Here is a 17,873-nt window from a genome sequence, read left to right as displayed (position 1 = left end):
AGTGGTTATGGAAAATGGGCTTCATGTACTAGGATAAACATTGTAAAATGTTGCCGTGAATGGGTCCCTAGTTTATCTTATGTGGCAGGAAATAGAAAGGGGTGGCCTTAACAGATTTGGAACAAGGGAACCCAACTGTCTCAAGAATGGCTCTGCCCTGTGGTTTGTGGTAGCCAATACGTAGCCAACCCGTGGATTCTGCTCGTGCGACGTGAAAGTTCTAGGTCACTCATGACATCCAGACAGTGACATTCAGCATCTAAAGCTCATATCATATTGGTGCAAAATTCAAATATTGGCCTGTTTTGCTATATAGTTGCACACACACTTGACTGATTCCATCAGGTAGGCAGAGGGCCTTCTTGGTAGTGGCGCCCGCCCTGTGGAATGCCCTCCCACCAGATGTCAAAGAAAGAAACAACTATCTGACTTTTAGAAGATATCTGAAGGCAGCTCTGTTTAGGGAATTTTTTTTAATGTCTGATGTTTTATTGTGTTTTTAATATCCTGTTGGAGGCCACCCAGAGTGGCAGAGGAGGCCTGGCCAGATGGGCGGGGTATAAATAAATAAATAAATAAATAAATAAATAAATAATAATAATAATAATAGGATTCATAAACAAAGAGTAGGTGGAGGGACCAGCAACCCTGGTTATATTGGGGGGGGGGGGCATCACTAGTAAATAAAGTAAGTTTTTTTGTGCGGCGATTGATTGCATTACCATATTTATGTGAAACCCAAGTGTGCCATCAGAGTAGTTGCTTGAAGCTGGCAGCCAGAGAGTCGATGGTCTTTATTACGGACACAGTTTTCCCACCCATGGCTGCAAGCAAGGGTTTGGAGGTGGGTGGGACTGGAATCTCTGGCATTTGAAGAATGAATGGTGGGATGCTGGGATCACCCTGGGCTTGTGCATACATGCTTGTTAGTCTCTAATGGTTTTCCAAACGCTGCGCCGCACCTTTATTATCTCCTCTAGCTGCGCTGATTGAATAGATATGGTACCTGTTTTCTCGCTATATGTAGCAGTTGCTGGTGTGTACTCTGTAAAGGAGCATATCTACCAAAATATGTCTCTTTGGCTGCTGGAGCACCAGCTGTTCTGCTCAGATACAAACTCAGTCAACCTGGCTACCGTACACTGAGTTTTGAATGATAGACCGTGGTTAATGGTAGATTGGCACAATGCTGAGCATTTGTGGTATTTAACTGTAAAAGCAAGCAGGGTGCAAGCGGTCGGGAGAAGTTTGATTTGAAGAAGGATTCTCCAGCTGCATCAGGGCTCCCTGGGAAACACCTTTCTGAGGCCACTTACTCATTTCCACGCTATGAAGAGCTGCTGTTTCGCGTCGTGTTGTAAAATAAGTGCCTCTGCTTTCATTGGAAGGTTGTTGGATGGTTTGTCTTCCCAGATTTAGCAGACAGGCAGTCAAGTTGTGTATCCATAGCTGTGGCCAGAAGAAAAATGGCCACCGGGAGGAGCACAGAGAGAAGATACACTGCAGCAGCACAACCAGATGCCTTCATCTGCCCCAGCTGCAACAAAGCATGTCTCTCCTGTATCAGTCTCTGCAGCCACAGCAGTTGCTGCAACCTTCCAACAGTTTGATTTCACCCCCAAATGCACACGCTTCTATTGTCTCCTGGGACAGATGGATGCTGGCACCTGACATAATGGCAGAAGGGGAAAACTCTTTCTCTATGAAGGGGTTTTAAGTATCATGGAACATAGGCTGATACACTTGGGAAAACCATTGGTTCACTGACAGAATCATCAGATCCTATTGTGCATAATTTTAAGGCGGACTTGAGTTGGCGGCTGGGGAGTGGGACATCAACAAGGGAGTAGGATAGCTACCACAGCGTCAAGCCAAGCGGGGCTGAACAGGAATGTGGCTGGGGGAGGAAGTGGGGCTGTTCCTTTGTCAGGGATGTTGTGAGCCCCTCCCTTGAATTTTCAGGTAACTTAAAAAATGAGCCATGCCAGATATTTGAGGGAGGCTTGCCAAATAACAAAGAGTGGGGAGGGAGGGCTAATGCTTGCATTCTTTGTTTAATAATGGAATTGGTATTAAGAAATTTATATCCCACCCTTTGCCAAAAGGACAGAGCATGCTTTGCACCATAAACCACAGTAAGAACCTTAAAACACAGAAAAATTATTGGCAGATTGGGGCAAGTTGACTTTAACAAAACAGCATGCCAGGAACACCTGTGATAAGAATTGCTGGGAAGAGGGGGGCTTGAACGACCACAAGAGGTCAGAAACATGACTTTGTGTCTCAGTACTCAACAGCCACTCACCTGCAGAATTCATGTTCACCTAGAGAAAACATGAGAGCTTTAATGCAGAAATTCTTTACAGTTGCTGGTGGTTTTAGACAAGCGTTCTTTGGCTGCAGTCCTCAAACCACTTCCTTTGGGGGTCATCCTCCTGTGAAAGCCAGTGGGGCTACTTTTGAGCAAATGGTGTGATGGTTTGCAGCCTTCGTTTGCTCTTCATTCAAGAGTGGGGAAACCTTTCCCCCCCCCCCTGTCTGAGTTTATCCATCGCAAACTTTTGATGTTAAGGTTGTTTTGCCCCCACTGACCAGATGGCTGTCCGTCAAAAAAATGCAGGAGAATTTCCCCTCCCCCTGTTTGATAGCACCACCACCAACTGCCCTTTTTTTGCGGGGGGGGGGGCAACTTAGTGTTCCCATTAATTCAAGACAGGAATTCCTCCGGAGAAGTGATATAAACAGCTTAGCTGCCTGGGTCACGCTTCCTAATCGCTTTGCAGCTGGACGCTTGAAAGTGTGGGGAAAGGGGGCTGCGCTTCTCCCCGGGGAAAGACCTCACTGATTGAAGTTAGCCTGAACAGAGGGGGAGGAACCCTGTGCGAAAGTAGGTGGAAAGGAAATGCTTGAGCTGTACAGTCAGATCAGGCTCTCTGAGCCAGCGGGGTTGAGGGAGGGACGTATTTTACTACAATTGAATTCCAGGGTCTCTCTCAACCCGTTTCCTGACTTCTCGCCCCGTAGGTTAATTCCAAGACTCTCCATGGCAGGGGGAAGGGAGCAGAGAGTTGATCATGCCTGAAATAAACCGGTTAGTGGCAGGGTAAGATTGGATTTTGTTTTTATTTTCGCAGCGGAGATCTGGGCTTCACCGTGCAGCTGAAACCCCTTCTCTCTTTCTGTTTCGCTTTGGATGCTGTCATCCCCGTTCGTCCCACCAACTGGCAACCTGAGAAAATGATGTTAGATCCACCTGCCTGGCTAACCTGAAGGCTCTCATTGTTTGGCTGCCCCTTGTGTTTCTGTGGGTTTTGAGTTTTGGTGGGGTTTTCTGTGCATATTTTTTGGGGAGGTCCGATTTGGGCAGCTTTGACAGCTGAGCACATTGCAACTGACAGAGCAGCATCAGGAATGCACGGAAGACTATTCGTGCTCCCGTAGCCAGAGGCAGCGAAGAGGAGGGCAGTAAGCTCTCCCAGCCTTCTGGAAACTCATGTAACGGAACTGAAGGGTTTGCTGCTGCTGCTGCTTTCTGTTTTTTTAGGGTAAACAAGCCGTGTCTTCTTTTTTTTGGAGGGGGAGTGCATCTTGGGCAGAGGCGGACACAGCAGTAGCAGCCGCAGCAGCTGGATCGCCCTCCCTCCTCGGGTGTTCAAGTGGCCTCTCGTCTTGGGTGCCAGCAAGCGATTAAACTAATTAACAGACTCATGGGATTGCTAAACCACCCGCTCGTGGATTAACCCAGAGAGAGAGAGACGCCAGCTGCTCCCTACAGGAATTCCAGGGAAGACGAGGCTATCACGGAAGAGGAGGAGGAGGAGGAAAACCCATGAAGGGGATTTAGAAGGAAAAGAGGTATGTGTAGCATACCGTAAGAATTGCAAATAAACAGGCGTGTGTTTGGGTCCGCTCCAGAAAAGGGCTTGGTTGGATGTATCCAGAGGCTGAAAAGTTATGTAGCAAAAAAGCCAGTTCAAACGCCAACTGTGCTTTCCTCTGTTTTCTTTTTAAAAGGTGCTGATGAACCATAATTTTTGCTTTATGGCTTGAAGTATATCTTGTGAAAGCTCCCATTTGCAGCTGGTTATTTTTAAATCGGGCTCTTCAGAAGGTTGCTCGGGTTAACTTTCCTTGTCACATAATGCCGCAGGTATACTTACCTGCTGCTTCTGCTTATCCTTTGCGGTTTTTCCTCCTGTTGCGACTTCTGTTTGCAATCAGAATTAATCTGTCTTGATTAAATCTGGAAGGTATATTAGAACTCCGACTGCATTCAGCAGCGGCAAGGTGAAAAGTCAGCAGAGACAGTGCAACAAGCCGATAACAGCCCCGGCTTAACAGCGTATGGGTGGGGGAGAGCGTGGGGAGGAAACCCAGCTAATCTAGGACTAACACCAATTTATCGGTGCTTTGATTTCCAGTGTGGTTTTGCTTTTGGAGCTTTCAGCTCCAGTGCAAAACTGGACGGGGTTCTGGGCAAAACATTGTTTACGATTTTGCCTGAGATTATGTTCTGGCCCGAGGCAAACAGGGTTCTGTCCAAAACCACTAAGCACTTCATCGGGAGGAAAATGTTTCAGAATTGAAATCAGCAAAATGTTAAGCCATCCTATGTGCCAGCATGAAAAGTTGTTTTTTTTTTTAAATCTAGTCCCAAAATAATTCTCTGTAGCAAGGAGAACTAGGAAAGTTTTTTTAATGTAGGAAAAGGATACTTTGTGCTGAATTGTAAACAGATTGCTATAATCAAATGTGTATTGCAAGTTGCACTCTGTGTGTGAGATGTCATATGTACACAAACACACACACAATAGATGGGGTAAAAGTTCTTGTAGGGAGGTCTTTTTTAACCAGACTTTTGATTTGTGTGGAGTTTGCAGGTTATACATTTTAAGGGATCACCTTGTATTTACAGATAATAGGTGCGGTTAAAATAAACTTTTTTTTTTAATGCACATGCAAAATATCTGCTTAGTACTGCATTTTGGCAGGGTCTCGGGACTGTGAGGGGGGCGGGTGGGCGGGAAAGATTGCAAATGATACTAATAACTAAAATATGGCTTTGAAATAAAAGGCAGCTGGGACTGTTAAATATTAGATTGCTCAACCGCGTCTTTCCCATGGCAGTAGCTTTTGGTAAATGACTTTCCACACTCAGAGCCTTTATTTTTGGAATGGTCTTGGCAAAGACAAATGCCCAAATTATATTGGTGTGCGTGCCGTTCTTGTGAATGAATGAATAAGTAAACACATTGCAAGAAGACCAATTAGCATCTATCTCTGTTGTGCACCGGTCAATAGTATCTCATCAAATATGTATTAATAAAGGATTCCCTTTTTGAAAGGACATTAAAAGACAGAGAATGATGGCCTTAGACCTAGTCGGTGGTATTGTTCTACTCTCTCTGTTGGCACTTTCTATCCAATCCCCTGCCCCGTTCCTCTTTATCTCTCAAGTGCACATCCTTGTTGCACATGGCAGAACTCCATCTTTGACTCCCTGCTCAGGAAAGAGCAGATCTGCATGTCTTTTGGGGTCTTTAGGGTCTCCTCGCAAAATTCACATGAATACATAAAGTGCCTTAAAGGTAAAGGGACCCCTGACCATTAGGTCCAGTCGTGACCGATTCTGGGGTTGCGGCGTTCATCTCGCTTTATTGGCCAAGGGAGCCGGCGTACAGCTTCCGGGTCATGTGGCCAGCATGACTAGCTGCTTCTGGCGAACCAGAGCAGCGCACGGAAACGCCGTTTACCTTCCCGCCAGAGCAGTACCTATTTATCTACTTGCACTTTGACGTGCTTTTGAACTGCTAGGTTGGCAGCAGCAGGGACTGAGCAATGGGAGCTCACCCCATCATGGGGATTCAAACCACCGACCTTCTGATCGGTAAGCCCTAGGCTCTGTGATTTAACCCACAGCGCCACCCGCCTTACGCAGAGTTAAATAACTTCCCCATTTATTCCCAGTAATATTTTATTGTTTATTTCCCACCTTCCTTCCACCATGGAACTCAAGGTAGCAGACATTGGGTTCCCCAGGTGATTTTGCCCAGATTTCCTGCTTGGCTTCAGCTGGGTGGCTTGAATTGCATTCCTTTAGCAGCTCTCCAAGGTGTGGCCAGCAGAGGTCTACCTGAGACTGCAGGGACTGAGCCTGGGACCTTGTGCATGAGAAACATGTGCTCTGCCTCTGAGCTAGGCCCCTTCTTGTGTGCTTAATTAATGCCATCCATGTGTGGGGTTGATGACCCCATATTCATCAGCATTCAGTTGCATTTGTAACATGTCTCTTCGGCTGAACATGATGTGGGGCAGGAATGGGGAACCCGTGTCCTACCAGATGTCATTAGGCCTGCGACTCCCATCAGCCTGGGATGATGGGAGCTGAAGTCCAGCAACATATGGAGAGTCACATATTCCTCACCCACAATGTGGGGAATTATAGAAGTGTTCTTAGCCTATTGTCAAAGAGCAAGGTGGCAGTAAATCACACCATTCAAAGTTGGAGTTAACTCTTGATTAGCAAAAACAAGCAATAAATCTCAACATCATAGCTTGAAATAAGACTTAGTTGTGTGTCCCTCTCTCTGTGTTTGTGTTTTTCTTAAAGTGCTGAGGTCTGGTATATTGAGCAGGTGCTGTGAGCCAGGGAATAATTTTCAGTAATCCTGTTTCTGCCATGGGCTCCCTGTACGGCTTTAATTGTGGTTTCAATTAGTTTTGAAATGCTCCATTATGCCCAGCAAGACAAACTGTGTTAAAATGCCACTGTGCTTTCCCACAGTTTGGCTGTGTGCTTGCCATCTTATTTTGCAGGTTCGAAATACAAATTTGCCAAGTTTTTGCACCTTGTGAATGTGCAGAACAAAAACTGCAAGATAACTTTTAACATTTCTTGGTCTGGTCTGATTTCCAGGACTGGTTCACATGCAGCAGAGAGAGCCTCTTGCTCTTGGGGGTGGGGCAAATCTCAGCAGTGGAGAATCTGCTTTGCGTGAAGAAGGTCGCAGGTTCAATTTCTGGCATTCCTAGGTAGGGCTGGATGAGACCGCTGCCTGATACTTGGAAGAGCCTCTGCCAGTCAGTGTAGAGACAATTCTGTGCTAGAAGAATTTGGCGTAAGGCATATTCCTATGCTTCTAGGCCAGCATTGAACACTACTTCCCCTGCTGAGCTATAGCCTTACCCATTCATCAATGTACACCAGTTCATTTCATTGGTTACGCAACACTTAGATTACAGGCAGCTGACTTCAAGGGTTGTTTTACAAGTTCTCTGAGTGGTGTGTTTGATCTGTGATATCTCACTCTCACATGCAGCCATTGTGTATATTGTGGTGGTGACATATCATGAAACTGAAAACCAGATATCGCCCACCCCTACTGTTCGCCTCTACATAGTTCCATCCTTATTTTACACATTACAATATATTGGTATACCACAATGTTTAGCTGGTGACATATTGCAGTTTTGGAAACCAGATATCACCCAGCCCTAGTTGCAGGTCCTATTCCACTCTGGCAGAAGCACTCAAGGAAGGGTGCAAAGCAAAGTTGGTGACAGGTGTGGACTGGGAGGGTGTGTGGCCTAGGGAGAGTCTCAAACCCAGACAGAGTTGCTTAGAGGGCCATAAATGAGCACACTAAGATTCTCCATTCCTGGCCTAAAGGACTTGGATGTCCTAGTATCCTTTGCTGGGAGAGACAACTTCTTAAGACAACCAGGCACAGGGCCTTCTCAGTAGTGGCACCCACCCTGTGGAATGCTCTCCCATCAGATGTCAAGGAGACGAGTAACTATATAACCTTGAGAAGACATCTGAAGACAGACCTGTACAGGGAAGCTGTTTAAGGTTTAAGGTTTTATTATGTTTTTATATATGTATGTTGAAAGCTGCACAGAATGGCTGGGGCAACCCAGTCAGATGGGCGTGGTCAGGATACAAAACAACAACAACAACAACAACAACAACAACAACAACAACAACAATATCTGGAAATATTAGGTGGGGAAGAAAAAAGTTCCACATCCCCAAAATAGGCAGTACTGAGCTGGATGGACCAATAGTTTGACTTGATCTAAGGCCGCTTCCCATGTTCCCATGACTCAGGCTTGCAGATAGCCACTCGCCTATGGCAAGTAGTGACTTTTAAAGACAAGGCTTAAGGGGAAGCATTTGTAGATTGAAAGTTCTGCTTCTTTTCCTTCTGACCATTGATGTGCCCCAAAATCAGCTCAATGGACCCCAAGTAGCACAAATTGATGCAACAGGGATCTGATGACAAGAGCTGTTGGTTTTCTGCACCTTTTAACTCCCGTCTCGCAGTGACAAACCGAAGAACGCAGTGCAGGCAGTGAACCCCGCTTTGCACGTCTGTTGGTAGCAAATTGAGTTAAATTGGCTGGTCCAGGCACATCGTTGCTCTCCTTCCTCTCTTGGAGCTGTGTTGAGCTTGGCAGTAAGTGGAGTGGAAGTTAAGCACTAATCATCCATCTTTAATGATGGGCAATTTGTGCTAGATGAAATTTGTGCTTTGCTTAGGCCTCTGTCTGGCTGATAAGGGAGGGGGGCAAATTAAAGACCCTCTATCACCCAGTGCCAGGGTGACAGTTATTGTGCAGAAATGTGGAAGGAGTTCTGCTTTCTCAGTATATGAATGAAACTGAGAATCTCGGGAATTACTGTCAGGCTAACTCCCAATGAGTTGCTTTTCTTACGCATGCCATGGATCCGGCAGGAGAAAGCCGCACGCTCTCCCAAGATCCTTCTGTGCTCTTTTAGACATTCTTCTGAACTCTTTTAGTACAAATATTTATTTAGAAAGTTACAACTTCCTGGTTTCAGTGCCATCGGCCAGTGACCCTGAGATAAGTGTGATTAAGTGAGCTGAAACGGTTTTCGCCATTGGTTCAGAAGTGGGCTAAATTCCTTTGGAATCTTGCCCTTTAAACTGCGGCATCATTAGAGCTGCTTCAGAGTTCCTCCTGATATGGTCACCAGGAACCAAACATCTCAGAAATGATACCGTGGACAAGGACACTCAAATTGATAAAAGTCAAATTGATTGTCAGAGCAGAGGGTTGGAGCCCTTTCCATATCAGGAAAGGGATTTTTAGTTTATAAAAAATGTCTGGATAAGTAAGACAGCAAGAGTCATTCACTGCCAACTTGATATATCAAGGCTACACAAAAGGAGGTTTGGAGTTCCTAATATTATTTGGTATTATTATTATATACAGGTGAAACTCGGAAAATTAGAATATCGTGGAAAAGTTCATTTATTTCAGTAATTCAACTTAAAAGGTGAAACTGATATATGAGATAGACTCAGATATGCGAGATATGTCAAGCCTTTATTTGTTATAATTGTGATGATCATGGCGTACAGCTGATGAAAACCCCAAATTAACAATCTCAGAAAATTAGAATATTAAATGAAATCAGCAAAACAAGGATTGCAAATAGGGCAATATTGGACCTCTGAGAAGTCGAAGCATGCATATGCACTCAGTACTTGGTTTGGGCCCCTTTTGTATCAATTACTGCCTCAATGCGGTGTGGCATGGATGCTATCAGTCTGTGGCGCTGCTGAGGTGTTATGGAAGACCAGGATGCTTCAGCTCTTCTGCATTCCTTGGTCTCATGTCTCTCATCTTTCTCTTGGCAATGCCCTATAGATTCTCTATGGGGTTCAGGTCAGGCGGGTTTGCTGGCCAATCAAGCACAGTAATCCCATGGGCATTGAACCAGGTTCTGGTACTTTTGGCAGTGTGGGCAGGTGCCAAAGTCCTGCTGGAAAATGAAGTCAGCATCCCCATAAAGCTTGTCTGTGGAAGGAAGCATGAAGTGCTCCAAAATCTCCTGGTAGACGGCTGCGTTGACCCTGGACTTAATGAAGCATAGTGGACCAACATCAGCTGATGGCTCCCCATGGCTCCCCAAATCAACACAGGCTGTGCAAACTTCACACTGGACTTCAAGCATCTGGCATTTTGTGCCTCCCCATTCTTCCTCCAGACTCTGGGTCCTTGGTTTCCAAATGAGATGCAAAAGCTGCTTTCATCAGAAAAGAGATTTGGGGAGCCATGTCATCAGCTGGTGTTGGTCCACTGCACCAGAGTGGTGCATGCTGTAGTTATCTCCCGCTTGGATTATTGCAATGCTCTCTATGTGGGGCTACCTTTGAAGGTGACCCGGAAACTGCAATTACCATATTTTTTGCTCTATAAGACGCACCAGACCACAAGACGCACCTAGTTTTTGGAGAAGGAAAACAAGAAAAAAAATATTCTGAATCTCAGAAGCCAGAACAGCAAGAGGGATTGCTGCACAGTGAAAGCAGCAATCCCTCTTGCTGTTCTGGCTTCTGGGATAGCTGCGCAGCCTGCATTCGCTCCATAAGATGCACACACATTTCCCATTGCTTTTTAGGAGGGGAAAAGTGAGTCTTATAGAGCAAAAAATACGGTAATCTAGAATGCGGCAGCTAGACTGGGGACTGGGAGTGGCCGCCAGGACCGTATAACACCAGTCCTGAGAGATCTGCATTGGCTCCCAGTATGTTTCCGACCACAATTCAAAGTGTTGGTGCTGACATTTAAAGCCCTAAATGGCCTCGGTCCAGTATACCTGAAGGAGCGTCTCCACCCCCATCGTTCAGCCCGGACACTGAGATCCAGCACCGAGGGCTTTCTGGCAGTTCCCTCATTGCGAGAAGTAAGGTTACAGGGAACCAGACAGAGGGCCTTCCCGGTAGTGGCATCCGCGCTGTGGAACGCCCTCCCATCAGATGTCAAGGAAATAAGCAGCTATCCTATTTTTAAAAGACATCTGAAGGCAACCCTGTTTAGGGAAGTTTTTAATATTTAATGCTGTATTGTTTTTAACACTCGATTGGGAGCTGCCAAGAGTGGCTGGGGAAATAATAATAATAATAATAATAATAATAATAATAATAATAATAATTTGTAGGAAGTAAATAAATCCTGTTTGTGTGTGTCTATAGTAAGTACTCGCAGCCGCATACAAAGATCCTGCTTTTTCAATTGGATGTATTTTGGCTGGGAAACATTCCTGAGCTAACTCCCAGTGGTCTGTAGCCAGCAACTTCAAAGTGCCTTGGAAAATGTCCTATGAAAATCAGTAAAAGGAAAAGGGAGTGGGGGGAATTTGTTAAAGGTAATAAAAAGACTGCCCTGCCTCTTTTTCTAAACTCAATTTCCTACAAATAAGATAGAGAAGCCCCCAAGAGCACCTTAAAACCCAGCCGATTCAATCCTTCAGAATGGTTAGTTATTCCCAAAAGCTGTTGGGGTTGGAAGCTGTGAAACTCTTTACCCTGATCTGAAGTCAAAAGTGTGGGGCAGCCAATGTGTTATCTCAAGCTATTCCGGTGGGGTGACTTCAAAAGAAGCCCCCATATGCATTCTTACTGGGTGTTGCGGTTGTTTTCCAGAAGCAGCTGTTAGATGCTCCAAATGTTGCTTCACAGCTGCAAATTCAATTTTCTCTAGTAAGATCATGCAAGCTTTAAAGAAGTCCAGCTGCTTTTAAAGGACAGCTATGGACTGTAGTTGAGTAAGATCTGGGCAAGGAGAAATTCAGTGGCAATTTTACACTGCCTCCTTCCAGAATAAGTCTTATCCAGTCTTCCAGAAAGTCTTATCCAGTCTTTATTTTGTGTTTATTCTGAAATGTTTGTGGAAAGGTTATACAACAATGAGCAGTTGTCCTGATTTGCTTGCTTATTCATCTTCCTGTTTTACCCCACACTTTTCAATGCATTTCCCTGTCACTTTCCTAACTGCAAAAAGTCAGTTTATTAATGGATTGTTGCAATAGAACAGCAGAGCACTTTAATCCACTTTAATTGCACCAATCTAATTTCTAGGTATGCCCTGGCTCCCTCCTTAAGACTGAGGATTATGTGACCAGGTGTGTGATCCCCCTTGCCTCTGCTCTTGGAAAAGAAGACATCAAAGGAGCTGGTTTCTGGCTCAGGCTTCTGCATCACTTGCTAGCTTTCTGTCTGTGCAGAGCTTTTTGCTTTTTTTGCCATCCCAGCATGCAGTTCTATCTTTCCCAATGCAGGGCAATCTACAACAGTTTTATAACATGCCATGTGCTTTTTTGCTTATTGAAAAACGACAAATGTTTATAGCAAGAAGTGGTGGCTATGTGTACGCCATACATCTAAAGCCCCTCCACCCAAAAATTCTGGGAAGCGCAGTTTACCCCTCACATCTCAGTTTAAAAGAAAATTAAAAATTGGGAGCAGCAGGGGCCATCAACAGAGGCTCCTAAAAGGGTGCAATTCATTTAGAACGACAAGTAATTAGGCAGCATATAAACGCCTTAAATATAATATATACATAAAATAAAGGGGGTGTTGTGGTGCTCATGTTAGGGAAACAGGAGTAGGCAGTACTGAGTTGGGTGAGATGATCTACCTACCCAGGTTCCAGCTGAATATATGTGCGTTATGATGGTTTCATTATGCTACCTTCAACTCCCGTAGAAAACTCTATAGTCTGTCTTGAGCCCTAAGGTAAAGGTAAAGGGACCCCTGACCATTAGGTCCAGTCGTGACCGACTCTGGGGTTGCAGTGCTCATCTCGCTTTATTGGCCGAGGGAGCCAGCGTACAGCTTCCGGGTCATGTGGCCAGCATGACTAAGCCACTTCTGGTGAACTAGAGCAGCACACGGAAACGCCGTTTACCTTCCCACCGGAGTGGTACCTATTTATCTACTTGCACTTTGACATGCTTTCGAACTGCTAGGTTGGCAGGAGCAGGGCCCGAGCAACGGGAGCTCACCCCGTCACGGGGATTCGAACCTCCGACCTTCTGATTGGCAAGTCCTAGGCTCTGTAGTTTAACCCACAGCGCCATATTTTAAAGCTTGAGAGAGACCATAGTTTGTACGTGCATCAAAAGAGGTATGAGAGAGTTGCTGTTGCTCCTGATATAGACCCTCGTTTCTTTGATGTCCCATTTTTGCTGTCGGTTAAAGAGGTTTGGCAATGGTTATTTTTTTTTGGAAGAGTCTTGAGTTTGCGCCATCATGCAATGAGGATGCTTCTCTTGTGCCTCTGCCGCCGTAAGAACTGTCATCTGTCTCCAGCCTAAGTGGCTGTGATAAATGGCTGCTACAGTCACAATATTTGTGAATGGGTGATGGCTGCATTCAGGAATCGCACAAAGAGAGGACTTTTTGTTTTGCTACAGGGAGCGTCTGCCAAATTCCTCATTTTCAGAGAGATCGACATCTGATGTGCAGAGACTCGGTATTATGTTTGGCTGGAGGAGATTTTACAGCTCTGTAATGAGATACCGATGTATATAAGAGTAACAGATCTCTGAGAGCAGAAGTGTGCAGCCAAGTCACGTTCTATGGAGATTTTTGTGCAGCGAATAAGTAGAAGCTCAGGGAGCCAAGAGAGTAAGGGGCAAGATTCAGCAGGCAAGAGGAAGAAATGGGGCCTTTTGGCTTCGAGTGTGGATGCGCATAGTTTTGATCTGTTGCATGTCTGTGGGTGCATGTGCTCACACAATCGCATGACAAGATTTCCAGGCAAAAAGTTCCATGGGGATTTGCTAGCATACTCTGGTCTGCTTTACGCATTTATTTTGCTTCCATGCAAGCAGTCCCAAGCAGTGACTGGGCACATACAGGGATACAGTGGTACATTGGTTCTCAAATGGCTTAGCTGGCGAACAAATTGGCTCCGAACGCCGCAAACCTGGATGTAAGTGTTTCAGTTTGTGAACGTCCGACGCGGCTTCCACTTGGGTGCAGGAAGCCTTGGTTTTTGAACGTCGAACGGACTCCTAGAACGGATTAAGTTCGAGAACCAAGGTACCACTGTATGGAGTTAACTAAGTGAAAGATTTTGCAGCTGTGCAATTGCAGGATCTGTACAGGGCAGGGGTGCAAAACCTCTCACCCATGGGCCACACTGGACCTAGCACAAACCACACCCACCTGCCCCATGCGTGACATCATATGTGACAACAGGTAAGGGACAGGTAGAGATATGGTTGTCTTTGCAAGCTCTGCACGGGTGCTTTCAAATCTTGATCTTCACCTGACACTGTTGTGATGTTGGGTGATTGGCAGCTAGATAGTTCCGCCCAGCTGTCAAACCTGAACTGCAGGGGGCAAGGGAAATAAGAATCTGACCCTCTGGCGAGATCAGGCTCCCTACCCCAATGCAGATACCTAATCACAGGCATTTGCACATGCTGTGGGTGGTAAAATACAACTAGGAGAATGGATGTCTGAAACGATCAGTTTTTTCATCACATGAGGTAAAGAACCCCTGGGTGGTTAAGTCCATCCAAAGGCAACTATGGGGTGTGGCGCTCATCTCACTTTCAGGCCGAAGGAGCTGGCATTTGTCCACAGACAGATTTCCGGGTCATGTGGCCAGCATGACTAAACCACTTTTGGTGCAACGGGACAGATACCAGAGCGCACAGAAACACCGTATACCTTCCCACAGCAGTGGTACCTATTTATCTACTTGCACTGGTGTGCTTTCGAACTGCTAGCTTGGCAGGAGCTGGGACAGAGCAACAGGAACTCACCCCACCATGGGGATTCAAACCGCCAACCTTCTGATCAGTAAGCCCAAGAGGCTCAGTGGTTTAGACCACAGCACCCCTCAGATGAATGAGATAAGTATATCCAGAGTGGCATGTGTGCCATGCCAGTTTGCCTAGGAAGTATGAAAACTTGGTTACAGGGAGTTTGACTAAATGACCTGTTGGGTCCCTTCTAATTCTGTGATTCTAATTGGACTTTAACATAGAGATGTTATTTCAAATTTTTAACCATTACAACTCTGGGAAGGAGCTACAAAGCTTGTGAGCAACGTCAGGTGCAACCTCAGATCCAAGAGGGACTGAGCAAAGTTTTGTCACCAGGCAATGGAGTTTAACCACTCTACATATTTATTACAGGTTCTTTCTCTTGCCTCTCATTTCTTCCCAGTCTACATTTCCTCTTTCTGTTTGATTTAAAAAAATTACGCATGTTTCAGAAACTCGAGTCTTGGAAGCAAATGATGATTAGCCCAAATAATCCAATTGACTTATATTTACAAATGTGCCCCCCCCCACCTTAATGTAGAATTTAATTTAATATTTATTTTTGTGCAAAACTGGGAGATAAACAGGTAGATCAAACCACAGTCGGTTGGTTTTCAGGGTAGCGTGAGCAAAAGAGAGGTCTCGGCCCCAGGGAGACTTACAATCTGAACTTCGATAGTAAGGGAGGAAATATTGGTTAATGTCTGAAGTCTCTAAAATAGCTGTATGTGTGAAACATTGTGATGTCAGGTTCTGTTTTCTAAAGCCCATTGACATGCAGAATATGCTTAGTTTATCCCAACTGAATGCATTAACCATAGTATTGCAATATTCATAAGTATATGCTTTCCTGCGGAAAGTTGGAGGGAGGCAGTTTTTCCTCATTTAACAGAGCCTGCAACATAGTGGCTTCATTAAAAGGCTTGCTGCTGTGTTAACACTTGCATTGCTGGTCTGCATGAGTAAGGTAAATGGATTACTGAACAAATTTCCCCCTCCCCAATGATGTCATCTAAACTTCGCTTGCAGACCTGCTTCTTCTGCTTCCTTGTGGCTTATTTCTCCTTAATAACCTGCCCAAATTCAAACTCACTCCTGTCATAGCCCCACACTGGCAAATCTAGATGACTTTTCAGTGCAATTATGATGCAGTGCATCGCAGGGCCTGGGCTCTTAACCCCTTGCCCTGTTTTCACTGGAACTTGGGGAACAACACACACAAAACCTGGACAGTTTTAATCCTGAAACATCAATAGTCCTGCTTTTGGAACCTTTCCTGCTGTCAGGAGACCCTCAAGACGGGCTGGGTTGTGGGTATCCCATCGGATGTCAAAGAGATAAACAACTACATTATACAATTTTTCATAGACATCTGAAGGCAGCCCTGTTTTGGGAAGCTTTTAATGGTTTTTGTTGTTACTGTTTTCCCTGTATTTTTGTTGGAAGCTGCCCAGAGTGGCTGGGGCAACCTAGTCAGATGGGTGAGGTACAAAAAACAAATAATTATTATATTATTATTTTGTTTCCTCAGATGCACGGTTCACATGTTCAGTCTGCTGTAATCAAGCATAGGAAAGCAGGGAAGACACATACAGTGGTACCTCGGGTTACATATGCTTCAGGTTACATACGCTTCAGGTTACAGACTCCGCTAACCCAAAAATAGTGCTTCAGGTTAAGAACTTTGCTTCAGGATGAGAACAGAAATCGTGTTCCGGCGGCACAACAGCAGCAGGAGGCCCCATTAGCTAAAGTGGTGCTTCAGGTTAAGAACAGTTTCAGGTTAAGTACGGACCTCCGAAACGAATTAAGTACTTAACCCGAGGTACCACTGTACATGCACAAGACCTTTAACTAATTAAACAGTCTTTGGCCTTTTAAGCTGCAACTTAACCTGGTGCAGCAATAAACCCACTAGCACATTTGCAAAGCTAAGCAGGGTCCGGTATGGATTCAGATTGTTTGGGGGACTGTGTGTTGAGATACCTGCATTGCTGGGGGTTGGACTAGATGACCCTTGGGATCCCTTTGGCTCTACAATTCTATGGTTCTGTCTGGGGAGGGGGAGATAGTGTTTGATTGGTTATTCTGTTACGCATTTTTGTGCTATTATATTGTAAACCACCCTTTGATTTTTGGACGAAAAGCGGTATAGAAATTTGATAAGCAAATAAGGTAATCATAATTGCAGAGTTAGAAATGTAGTGGTAGTGAGGCTTTCTTGCTACGGTGCTGTGAATAAGGAAATTGGTGTCCCTAGCAATGCGGTGCCCGTCATATTTGCTGTCATAATCAAGTGCCAAACGTTCTTCTATTGGAGTGTCATCCAAATTGGCAGTCTAGTGGCAGGAGTTGCCTGCAGGGTGTCAGCCGCAAATAACACAATAGCACTAAACCTCACTATCAGCCGCTCAGGTGTGACAGCTGCTTTTTCTGCGCGGCAAGAGTCTGGGATTTGGCCAAAGCAAGAGCTTGCCATGTTGAATGAGTGCCCTGCGATGCTCCAGAAATCTGTAATGAGAGTATCAACATTCTGTCACAGTTTATGAAAATGTATATGCGAATCAATGGTTCTGAATCATTCCCCAGCATGCTGGAGGGAACATTTTTTGTGATTTTTTTTAATCCCCTCCTTTTTTTAATTGGTTGAGATGAAAGGCTGTGCTAATTGATGTTGCTATATTGAGGCTGCAATAATGGACTTGTGTAATGCTGCTGCAATCTTTTTTACTTCGCGTTAGATATGAGAGAGCTTTTTAAAAACATCGTTCTCCCAACACCCATCTTGAGATAGAAGCGCCCCTGAAGATGGCAAAGCTGGAATCTGACCAGTGTCAGATCCCTAACGTTGCCCATTTCGGTTGTGGAATACAATTCACCTGCTGTGGAAATTTCAGCTATATACTCACAGAATTTACCCTTTAAACATTGTCAAATTAAGGATGAGCAAACCTGTCAATGTCTGTTGCTCTCAGGTTCTCATTTTTCCAGCCGTGAGTGCAGCCTGTCCCATTTCCAACATTAATTTTCATTTTTTTATTAAAAAAAGCATAAAAACAAAATATTGCACGAATGTTGATGTGCATTTTGCATAAGTAACACATTTATGTACGCTTCTTTTGCCCAAGAGCAATAGGCCCACTTTAAAGAGTGTTTCAGAACAGTGCAGTCTTTAGCAGGAAGGAAGTGTGCTTGTTATGATTGCCACCTCCCCATGTGTTAGCCCAAGCATCCCCAACCTTCGGCCCTCCAGATGTTTTGGACTACAATTCCCATCAAC

General features: G+C 45.0%; 1 protein-coding gene across 6 annotated transcripts in view; it reads left to right on the top strand.

Annotated features, from left to right (window-relative positions):
• Nucleotides 1-17,873, top strand: part of PDZD2 (PDZ domain containing 2) — a 240,176-nt gene that overhangs the window by 87,522 nt on the left and 134,781 nt on the right. Inside the window, exon 1 of one of the 6 annotated variants that reach the window (XM_083575464.1) lies at nucleotides 2,973-3,855. The exons of 4 other annotated variants lie outside the window; for them this stretch is intronic. The gene's annotated coding sequence lies outside the window, so the exon portion shown is untranslated. Of the gene's footprint in view, nucleotides 1-2,972; nucleotides 3,856-17,873 lie in introns of those variants that run through there. One more of the 6 variants, XM_083575463.1, reaches the window with a different exon arrangement.

The sequence above is a fragment of the Podarcis filfolensis genome (genome assembly GCF_964270895.1).
Source record: "Podarcis filfolensis genome assembly, chromosome: 11".
In the NCBI taxonomy this organism is placed as follows: Eukaryota; Metazoa; Chordata; class Lepidosauria; order Squamata; family Lacertidae; genus Podarcis; species Podarcis filfolensis.
The sequence above is the reverse complement of the archived record's forward strand: the minus strand, read 5'-3'. Positions and strand labels throughout refer to the sequence as shown.